Raw genomic sequence first — 11,087 nt, 5'->3', positions numbered from 1 at the left:
TTATTTTACTTATGCTGATGCTTCTATCCTTATTTGGCCATTGGAGTAATTTATTGAATGTCATCTTTCTAGAAAGATATCAGTCTCCAGAATTAACAGTCAGAAGAGAAGCTGCCCTGTAAATCCATCGAATAAAAGCATCAAGACTCCTGACTATATCAAGCTTACCCTGAAAAAGGAAGAGATGGGCCCAGAATACCTACTGATTCTTAACTCCTTTCAAAATGTCAGGTTGGTTTATCTCTCTCCCCTGGTTCTTGTCTCCTCCCAAAAAAGATTTGGAACAATAGACTAAAGGGTTTAAAACAACAGACAATTACAGCTCAGTTACAGCTCAAGAAGACAGATCTTTTATGAAACAGACAGGGGATAGTACACTCCTGAGATGTAGGAGCAGATGACCCTGAAGGAGTCATCAGGATTCCTCATGGCATCCCTCTTTATACTTCCTGTCTACTCCTCTTGGTTCTACCCTGTGCAAAATAGGACTTGTACCCACCATCAACTGGGAAAGAGGCATACAGTCGAGGCTGATTGACAGTTGCAAGTTATATAACAACAGACTATTTCACATGTCTTCCAATAATTCAGTCTGTTATAATCAGATGCATGTATGTACAGGATAATTATGAACCCTAATGGGCTCTTAGCTGTCTAAGGTTACTTGAGGAATCCCCTGCAGTTAGTTTGTATACATTATGTGCCTGGGGTGCCTGTGCGGGAGTTGGAAAAGGCTCTGTGGTTATTTTTGTAGCATATCTGTGAGCTCTCCTGGGCTTGTCTGGGATGGGGTGTAGAGATCAGCTTGCATGCTTATTGGCTAGCCCACCCCTCATGGTTGTTCATGTCTAACTTCTTATATAACAGAAGAAACTCACTGGCTAACCTATTTTTCTCCTTGACATAGCATTACTGAAGTAAGGAAGCACAAGAGAACTTGAGGACAGACTTAGAAGGGTTGAAGAGAGAATGCCACAATTAAGGGGGTAGTAAAATTATAAGAGGAAGTGGTAAACAGAGAGGTCACAGGACAAAGAGAGTTACCTGTAGTAAGACCTGAAAGGCTGTATGCATTCTCCTCATATCTCCTCCTGTCTCCCCTTAACTCAGTCTGTATTTTGTTCAGTACCTCTATCATTCTCCTTCTAAGATGTCCAAGGATGTACAGCATTGCTAATCCTAACTTTAAAAATGGTTCAAAAATAACTTAATAAGAGAGAAAAGAAGGACCATATAGATTGGTGTTTACTGAAAATAGTCCTTATAGATTTTTCATTTATTGAGCCTATGCTCCATGTTATATGCTATAAGAGAAGCGAGGATACAAAGATAAAGTCTGATTGGAAGAAGCTCACCCTGTAATGGGAAAGTGAACAGGCTATTTCAGTAGAATAAGTACCAAATTTGAGGGAGATACTGGTAAATCATAAAGGAAATCAACCCTGGATATTCATTGGGAGGACTGTTGCTGAAACTGAAGCTCCAATACTTTTGCCACCTGATGCAAATAATTGACTTATTGGAAAAGACCCTGATGCTGGGAAAGATTGATGGCAGTGGGAGAAGTGGGCTACCGAGGATGAGATGGTTATATAGCATCACCAACCCAATGGACATGAATTTGAGCAAACTGAAAGGCAATGCCAAAGAATGTTCAAACTACTGAACAATTGCATTCATATCACACGTTAGCAAAGCAATGCTCAAAATTCTACAAGCCAGGCTTCAACAGTATGTGAACCATGAAATTCCAGATGTTCAAGCTGGATTTAGAAAAGGCAGAGGAACCAGAGATCAAATTGCCAACATCCACTGGATCCTAGAAAAAGCAAGAGAGTTCCAGAAAATCATCTACCTCTGCTTTATTGACTATGCCAAAGCCTTTGATTGTGTGGATCACAACAAACTGTGGAAAATTCTTAAAGAGATGGGAATTCCAGACCACCTCACCTGCCTCCTGAGAAATCTGTATTCAAGTCAAGAAGCAACAGTTAGGACTGGTCATGGAACAACAGACTGGTTCCGAATCAGGAAAGGAGTACGTCAAGTCTGTATATTGTCACCCTGTTTATTTAACTTACATGCAGAGTACATCAAGTGAAATGCCGGGCTAGATGAAGCACAAGTTGGAATCAAGATTGCTGGGAGAGATATCAGTAACCTCAGATATGCAGATGACACCACCCTTATGGCAGAAAGCGAAGAACTGAAGACCCTCTTGATGAAAGTGAAAGAGGAGAGTGAAAAAGTTGGCTTAAAACTCAATAGTCAGAATCAAAGATCATGGCATCCAGTCCCATCATTTCATGGCAAATAGGTGGGGAAACAATGGAAACAGTGAGAGACTTTATTTTTTTGGGCTCCAAAATCACGGCAGATGGTGAGTGCGGCCATGAAATTACAAGACACTTGTTCCTTGGAAGAAAATCTACGACCAACCTAGACAGCATATTAAAAAGCAGAGATGTTACTTTGCTGACAAAGGTCCATCTAGTCAAAGCTATGATTTTTCCAGTAGTCATGTATGGCTGTGAGAGTTGGACTATAAAGAGAGCTGAGTGCCAAAGAATTGATGCTTTTGAACTGTGGTGTTGGAGAAGACTCTTGAGAGTCCCTTGGACTGCAAGGAGATCTAGCCTGTCCATCCTAAAGGAAATCAGTCCTGAATATTCATTTGAAGGAATGATGCTGAAGCTGAAACTGCAATACTTTGGCTATCTGATGTGAAGAACTGACTCACTGGAAAAGACCCTGATGCTGGGAAAGATTGAATGTGGGAGGCAGAGGGGACGACAGAGGATAAAATGGTTGGATGGCATCATTGACTCAATGGACATGAGTTTGAGTAAGCTCTGGGTCTTGGTGATGTACAGGGGAGCCTGGTGTGCTGCAGTCCATGGAGTCACAGAGTCAGACATGACAGCAACTGAACTAAACTGAACTGTAAAAACTATTATCATATTAGTGCAGTTCAATATCCAGTTTAAGAGGTGAGTGGAAATTATAGGATGTGTTAAAAATAAAATATTAACAGAAATTTCACAGTGAAATTTTCCTTCTTTGCTTCAGTGACTATACTGTTGTTTTTTTCCTAATTGAAGACTTTCCCTTTCATCTTCCAGTTACTCTCCTTGTCAAATAATTGATACAGTCATTAAGTTCTTAGAACTCCTCATGTTTAACTTTGACATTCAAGTCATTCTTCAAAGCCTTGATTTGTTAAGTTGAGTGCAGTGATGGTGAGTGCTTTTTAGGAAAATACAACACACCATTGTGATAGGCTGTGGGGAAAAAGGCCTAAAGTAAGTGGGGGTAAGGTGGGTTGGGTATTGAGAAAGAGTGGCTTACAAGGTGCCAGAAGATTCTTCAAGGAGAATGTTTTGTTGTGGTCACTCACTCGTGTCCAACTTTTGCAAACCCTGGACTGCAGCACGCCAGGTTTCCTTGTCCACCACCAACTCCCTGAGCTTGCTCAAGTTCAAAATTAGTTGAGTGCTGAGAGATGTAGTGAAGTACTAGAATAATAATCAGGAATGTGTGTCTACTATGGTATTAACATGCTATTATGATGAATTCATATCAAAATTGCTACCTCCAAGCATTGCACTGGAATTTTCCTTTAGTCAAGAAATACCAGTGCTGAGGTAGAGGACTGTGTTGGGATCACAGAGCATTTTCTGCCTAGAATCAAGATTCAGTATAAGTTTTCTGTGGGAAAAAGATACATCGGTTACCCAAGAAATCTGGCAAAAGAAACAATTTACCATTTGTCCTAAAGTCCAGGTGGTGCTAGTAGTAAAGACCTGCCTACCAATGCAGGAGACATAAAAGACACAGGTTTGATACTTGGGTCAGGAAGATCCCCTGGAGGAGGGCCCGGCAACCCACTCCACTATTCTTGCCTGCAGAATCCCATGGACAGAGGAGCCTGGCATGTCCATAGAGTCACAAAGAGTCAGACACGACTGAAGTGACTTAGCATGCATGTGCTAAAGCCCTAGGAAACTAAAAGAGGTAGATCCCAGTTTTCCATCCCAAGAAAGCATTTTCAGATTAGGTGATTAGTTTTACAGTCTGTGGATCATCAGGAATTCTCAACATAAATGATCCATGTACTGTGTTGATAAATGTGGTCTTTGACTATGGTTTTTCCAGTAATCATGTATGAATGTGAGAGTTGGACCATAAAGAAGCCTGAATGCTGAAGAATTGATGCTTTTGAACTGTGGTGTTGGAGAAAACTCTTGAGAGTCCCTTGGACAGCAAGGAGATCCAACCAGTCCATCCTAAAGATTCATTAGAAGGACTGATGCTGAAACTGAAGTTCCAATATTTTGACCACCTGATGCGAAGAGCTGACTCATTAGAAAAGATCCTGATGCTAGGAAAGATTGAGGGCAGGAGGACAAGGGGGCAATAGAGGACGAGATGGTTGGATGGCATCAGTGATGCAATGGGCATGAGTTTTGGCAAGTGGGAGATGGTGAAGGACAGGGAAGCTGGAATGCTGAAGTCTACCTGGTCACAAAGATTTAGACCCACTTGAGCGACTGAACAACAACATGGCATTTCTGTTGATTATACTTAATATAAATGTATGCTAAGAGTGCTTACACAATAGTTCAGATATTCCCAGGAGTTCTGCAAATGATAATGTGGAATGCCATCTCCAGTTATTCATGAAAATACTTGCATAAAGAATCAATGATGAATTTCATTTTTGAAAATGCTATATAATTGTAGTTCCACTGTGAGCAAGTATACCATGTTGATATCGTTGTGAGAAGACAAGCATTTTGTATAAATGGAAAATCATGCAATAAGAGTTGCAAAAAAATTATGTTTTATCCCTAATAGATTTAGCAGAGTTCAAGAGTAATGGGTCAGCCACAGAATATCTGAAGAGGAGCTAGCACAGTGGGTTACAAGAGGGTAAAAGAGTTCTGGGCAGGACTGCTCAAAACCCAGCAGGGTAAGAAAATATCTGAAATTAAGGCAAGGAGTGATCACTCATCTCCAGCCATACATCCTGGAATGCAAAGTCAAGTGAGACTTAGGAAGCATCACTATGAACAAATATAGTGGAGGTGATGGAATTCCAGTTGAGCTATTTCAAATTCTAAAAGATGATGCTGTGAAAGTACTGTACTCAATAGCCAGCAAATTTGGAAAACAGCAGTGGCCACAGGACTGGAAAGGTCAGTTTTCATTCCAATGCCAAAGAAAGGCAATAGCAAGGAATGTTCTAACTACTGAATAATTGCATTCATCTCACATGCTAGCAAAGTAATGCTCAAAATTCTACAAGCTAGGCTTCAACAGTATGTGAACCATGAACTTCTAGATGTTCAAGCTGGATTTAGAAAAGGCAGAGGAACCAGAGATCAAATTGCCAACATCCACTGGATCCTAGAAAAAGCAAGAGAGTTCCAGAAAATCATCTACCTCTGCTTTATTGACTACGCCAAAGCCTTTGACTGTGTGGATCACAACAAACTGTGGAAATTTCTTTAAGAGAAGGGAATACCAGACCACCTTACCTGCATCCTGAGAAATCTGTATTCAGGTCAAGAAGCAACAGTTAGAAGTGGACATGGACAACAGACTGGTTTCAAATCAGGAAAGGAGTACATCAAGGCTGTATATTCTCACCCTACTTATTTAACTTCTATGCAGAGTACATCATGGGGAATGGTGGGCTGAATGAAGCACAAGCTGTAATCAAGATTGCCAGGAGAATTATCAGTAACCTCAGATATGCAGATGATCCCACCTTTATGGCAGAAAGCGAAGAACTGAAGAGCCTCTTAATGAAAGTGAAAGAAGACAGTGAAAAAGCTGGCTTGAAACTCAACATTCAAAAAACAAAGATCATGGCATCCAGTCCCATCACTTCATGGAAAATAGATGGGGGAACAATGGAAACAGTGAGAGACTTTATAAAAAATCACTGCAGATGGTGACTGCAGACATGAAATTAAAAGACGCTTGCTCCTTGGAAGAAAAGCTATGACCCACCTAGACAGCATATTAAAAAGCAGAGACATTACTTTGCCAACAAAGGTCCATCTAGTCAAAGCTATGGTTTTTCCAGTAGTCATGTTTGGATGTCAGAGTTGGAGTATAAAGAAGCTGAGTGCCAAAGAATTGATGCTTTTGAACTGTGGTGTTGGAGAAGACTTGAAAGTCCCTTGGATTGCAAGGAGATCCAACCAGTCCATCCTAAATGAAATCATTACTGAATATTCATTTGAAGGAATGATGCTGAAGCTGAAACTGCAATACTTTGGCCACCTGATGTGTAGAACTGACTCCTTGGAAAAGACCTTGATCCTGGGAAAGATTGAAGATGGGAGAAGGGGATGACAGAGGATGAGATGGTTGGATGTCATCATTGACTTGACGGACATGAGTTTGAGCAAGCTTCAGGAGTTGGTGATGGACAGGGAAGCCCGTCATGCTGTAGTCCATGGGGTCGCAAAAAGTCAGACACAACTGAATGACTGAACCTAACTGAACTGAAGGCAAGGAACCTGGTCAGAAATCAGAGAGCAGTTGGAATGATTATTGACCATATTTAGGACTCAAAGATAATAAAATTGAAGCCATAAGCCAAGTCATTGCAGAGAAGCAAGACAAGAGGAAGGAGGACCAGTGCTTTCCTGCAAAAATGCTACAATTGTAGCTTGATTTTAATGCTTCTGACAGCAACTGAAATGTAGTACAGAGTTTTGTATCCTAAATTATTTACTCCTTTATGCAGACTTTACAGAGGATCCATTCAACAAAGAGTACCAACCTCAGGTAGGTTCTCCTTATATACTTCTCCATGTACATTCATGGGTAACTTGGAGGCAAGGCAAATAATCTCTTGGTTATAAGCTATGAATGACAAGTCAAAGTTGGCACGATGGCCTGTGGCATGGAGAGGAGCTAGGGGAATGGACACCTTATTGCAGCCCATCTGTGAAGGATGAGCACAGATGAACGGAGATTTTTCATTTAAAATTTCACAGAGAACATAATGTGCAGCAATTCACATTTTATCTATTTTTGAAATGTTATTCCATCCCATATTTATAAGGAGGAAAAATATTTAAAATGTAGTAAACAGTGAAAGGGTGACAGGCTCTTGAAGATGTAAACCAGTCTCATATGGCAATAACTTTTATGCGTTAACACTGAAAACGCCTGCCAGAAAGTACTTCATCACCTGGAGGATTTTAAGCTCAGCATCTCCACTGACACTTTGCTTTGATTAGGGTTCCTGCCAATAGATTTGATCAATGTTCTGCTTGCCTAGTGGAACCTCCTAAATTCTCATTTGCAGCTGTCACTTCTCAGGGACTTGCAAACTCTCAGATCATTAAAGCATCATGCCACGTGACTCAGATTTGACAGACAAATGCTTACTAAGAATATCTGTCCTGATCGGTGCTGATGTTCTAAAGGGATATTTTCAGCTTCTTGTTCTCTCTTCCTCTCTGTGATGACACTGTACCTGGTGAGTTGAAAGCAGGAAAAAAATAGCGTTATTAAAGGCAGCAGGTTATTGCGGTTCACATCCCACCAATGTGGGATTTGGGCTTTGGGTCAGAAGCAGGAACCTGTGCAGTCCTCTGACACTGTAAACTCTGCTGATCCTTGTAGCCTATGCATCTGCCCCTGTACCCCCATGCTTTTCAGACAGCCATAACTCTTATCTCCAAATGGCCTTTAGTTAGAACTGCTGCCACTGTTCCTTGGTTGGGCAGGTTTGATCTGACTTTGTTCAAGGCCATTATAATCTCTCCTGGTTCATGCTCAATTGGTATGTCAGAGATTAAGACCTTGCATGATTTCTCATATTGACAAGTAGTGGTGGTTATGGGCTGGGAATCTATTCACACTCTGAAATTGGATCTAAGATGATATTATCACAAGGTGAATCTATGGTCTCCTCAACTCCTCTAGTGCATATGTTCTGAGTTTTTAATCAGGGTAACACAGTAAGGTAGAAACTCACCTTTTAAATTGCATTTTTTGTGCCTTCTGCTTACATGGCCTGCCCACTCTGGGCTTTGGAATTTTAACTGCAATTGCCATTGGAATTTATCCCTTCCAGTGTGTGTGTATATGTCTGTAACTAATAGTAATATATATATATATAACTATTCCTGAAGGGATCGCCTTATATGTTCTTGACATTTCTTTTGAAAAATACCTCTTTCCAAACTGAGTGCCACCTCCATAAAGACTCCCCAGGTGAACAGAAATAAGTGGTTATTTCTCTATTTGTCATGTTGTCAGAGTCTTCCTTTTAATTCAAATCTAGAAACCCAAGGTTGTGCTGTTTAAATATTTTACTCTCATTATGTGCGTGTTATATTTGCTGACAGTTCCTTTTACCAAATACTTTATTATAATTGAACACAATGAAAATGTGATTGCTATTTTTTTTTTACATCTATAACTTCTCCAGTGCTCTAGAATTGGATTAAACAATGCGCTCTATCCATAAGCCAAGGCCCACAGACTACCAGAGCCCACAGATTTCTGAATTCATTGAGGCAGGGACAGAGAAAATTAATGGTATGTTTCCCAATATGACTGTGTTTGGATTGAAGGTTTGTTTTTAATTGACCCACTATCTGATGAGTTATAGATAAGACCTGTGAATAACCTCTTGAGTCAAAGAATCCTACTTGTACTGTCTCTCTTCTGGCTCAGGTCATAGGAGTGTAATTTTAAATCGAATTCTTTGCCCAGCATGCTACATGCCCACGGACTTCCCAGGTGGTACTCGTGTTAAAGAACCCGACTGCATTAGAGAAGGAAGAAAAACCCCAGAGTTAGCAGAAGGAAAGAAATCTTAAAAATTAGGGCAGAAATAAATGCAAAAGAAACTAAAGAGACCATAGCAAAAATCAACAAAGCTAAAAGCTGGTTTTTTGAAAAAATAAACAAAATTGACAAACCATTAGCAAGACTCATTAAGAAACAAAGAGAGAAGAACCAAATTAACAAAATTAGAAATGAAAATGGAGAGATCACAACAGACAACACTGAAATACAAAGGATCATAAGAGACTACTACCAGCAGCTCTATGCCAATAAAATGGACAACTTGGATGAAATGGACAAATTCTTAGAAAAGTATAACTTTCCAAAACTGAACCAGGAAGAAATAGAAGATCTTAACAGACCCATCACAAGCAAGGAAATCGAAACTGTCATCAAAAATCTTCCAGCAAACAAAAGCCCAGGACCAGATGGCTTCACAGCTGAATTCTACCAAAAATTTAGAGAAGAGCTAACACCTATCTTACTCAAACTCTTCCAGAAAATTGCAGAAGAAGGTAAACTTCCAAACTCATTCTATGAGGCCACCATCACCCTAATTCCAAAACCAGACAAAGATGCCACAAAAAAAGAAAACTACAGGCCAATATCACTGATGAACATAGATGCAAAAATCCTCAACAAAATTCTAGCAAACAGAATCCAACAACATATTAAAAAAATCATACACCATGACCAAGTGGGCTTTATCCCAGGAATGCAAGGATTCTTTAATATCCACAAATCAAATCATGTAATAACACCACATTACAAATTGAAAAGATAAAACCATATGATTATCTCAATAGATGCAGAGAAAGCCTTTTTTGACAAAATTCACACCCATGTTTCAATGATTAAAACTCTCCAGAAGCAGGAATAGAAAGGAACATACTCAACATAATAAAAGCTATATAAATGACAACCCACAGCAAGCATCACCCTCAATGGTGAAACATTGAAAGCATTTCCCCTAAAATCAGGAACAAGACAAGGGTGCCCACTCTCACCACTACTATTCAACATAGTTTTGGAAGTTTTGGCCACAGCGATCAGAGCAGAAAAAGAAATAAAAGGAATCCAGATAGGAAAAAAAGGAGTGAAACTCTCACTGTTTGCAGATGACATGATCCTCTACATAGGAAACCCTAAAGACTCTACCAGAAAATTACTAGAGCTAATCAATGAATATAGTAAAGTTGCAGGATATAAAATTAACACACAGAAATCCCTTGCATTCCTATACACTAACAATGAGAAAACAGAAAGAGAAATTAAGGAAAAAATACCATTCACCATTGCAACAAAAAGAATAAAATACTTAGGAGTATATCTACCTAAAGAAACAAAGACCTATACATAGAAAACTATAAAACACTGATGAAAGAAATCAAAGAGGACACAAACAGATGGAGAAACATACCATGTTCATGGATTGGAAGAATCAATATTGTCAAAATGGCTATTCTACCCAAAGCAATCTATAGATTCAATGCAATCCCTATCAAGCTACCAACGGTATTTTTCACAGAACTAGACCAAAGAATTTCACAATTTGTATGGAAATGCAAAAAACCTCGAATAGCCAAAGTAATCTTGAGAAAGAAGAATGGAACTGGAGGAATCAACCTGCCTGACTTCAGACTCTACTACAAAGCCACAGTCATCAAGACAGTATGGTACTGGCACAAAGACAGAAATATAAATCAATGGAACAGACTAGAAAGCCCAGAGATAAATCCACGAACCTATGGACACCTTATCTTTGACAAAGGAGGCAAGGATATACAATGGAAAAAAGACAACCTCTTTAACAAGTGGTGCTGGGAAAACTGGTCAACCACTTGTAAAAGAATGAAACTAGAACACTTTCTAACACCATACACAAAAATAAACTCAAATGGATTAAAGATCTAAATGTCAGACCAGAAACTATAAAACTCCTAGAGGAGAACATAGGCAAAACACTCTCCGACATAAATCACAGCAAGATCCTCTATGACCCACCTCCCAGAATATTGGAAATAAAAGCAAAACTAAACAAATGGGACCTAATGAAACTTAAAAGCTTTTGCACTACAAAGGAAACTATAAGTAAGGTGAAAGACAGCCCTCAGATTGGGAGAAAATAATAGCAAATGAAGAAACAGACAAAGGATTAATCTCAAAAATATACAAGCAACTCCTGAAGCTCAATTCCAGAAAAATAAATGACCCAATTCAAAAATGGGCCAAAGAACTAAACAGACATTTCTCCAAAGAAGACA

The 11,087-nt window shown here is 39.5% G+C and overlaps 1 long non-coding RNA gene across 1 annotated transcript in view; it reads left to right on the top strand.

Annotated features, from left to right (window-relative positions):
* Window positions 1-455: 455 nt before the first annotated feature.
* Window positions 456-11,087, top strand: part of LOC122436838 — an 11,976-nt gene continuing 1,344 nt past the window's right edge. The window contains exons 1-2 of the long non-coding RNA XR_006268139.1: window positions 456-465; window positions 8,923-8,925. This is a non-coding gene — a long non-coding RNA (uncharacterized LOC122436838). The remainder of the gene's footprint in view (window positions 466-8,922; window positions 8,926-11,087) is intronic.

This window comes from Cervus canadensis, chromosome 2 (assembly GCF_019320065.1).
Source record: "Cervus canadensis isolate Bull #8, Minnesota chromosome 2, ASM1932006v1, whole genome shotgun sequence".
NCBI classification, from domain to species: Eukaryota; Metazoa; Chordata; class Mammalia; order Artiodactyla; family Cervidae; genus Cervus; species Cervus canadensis.
This window is presented reverse-complemented; position numbering and strand designations above follow the sequence as displayed.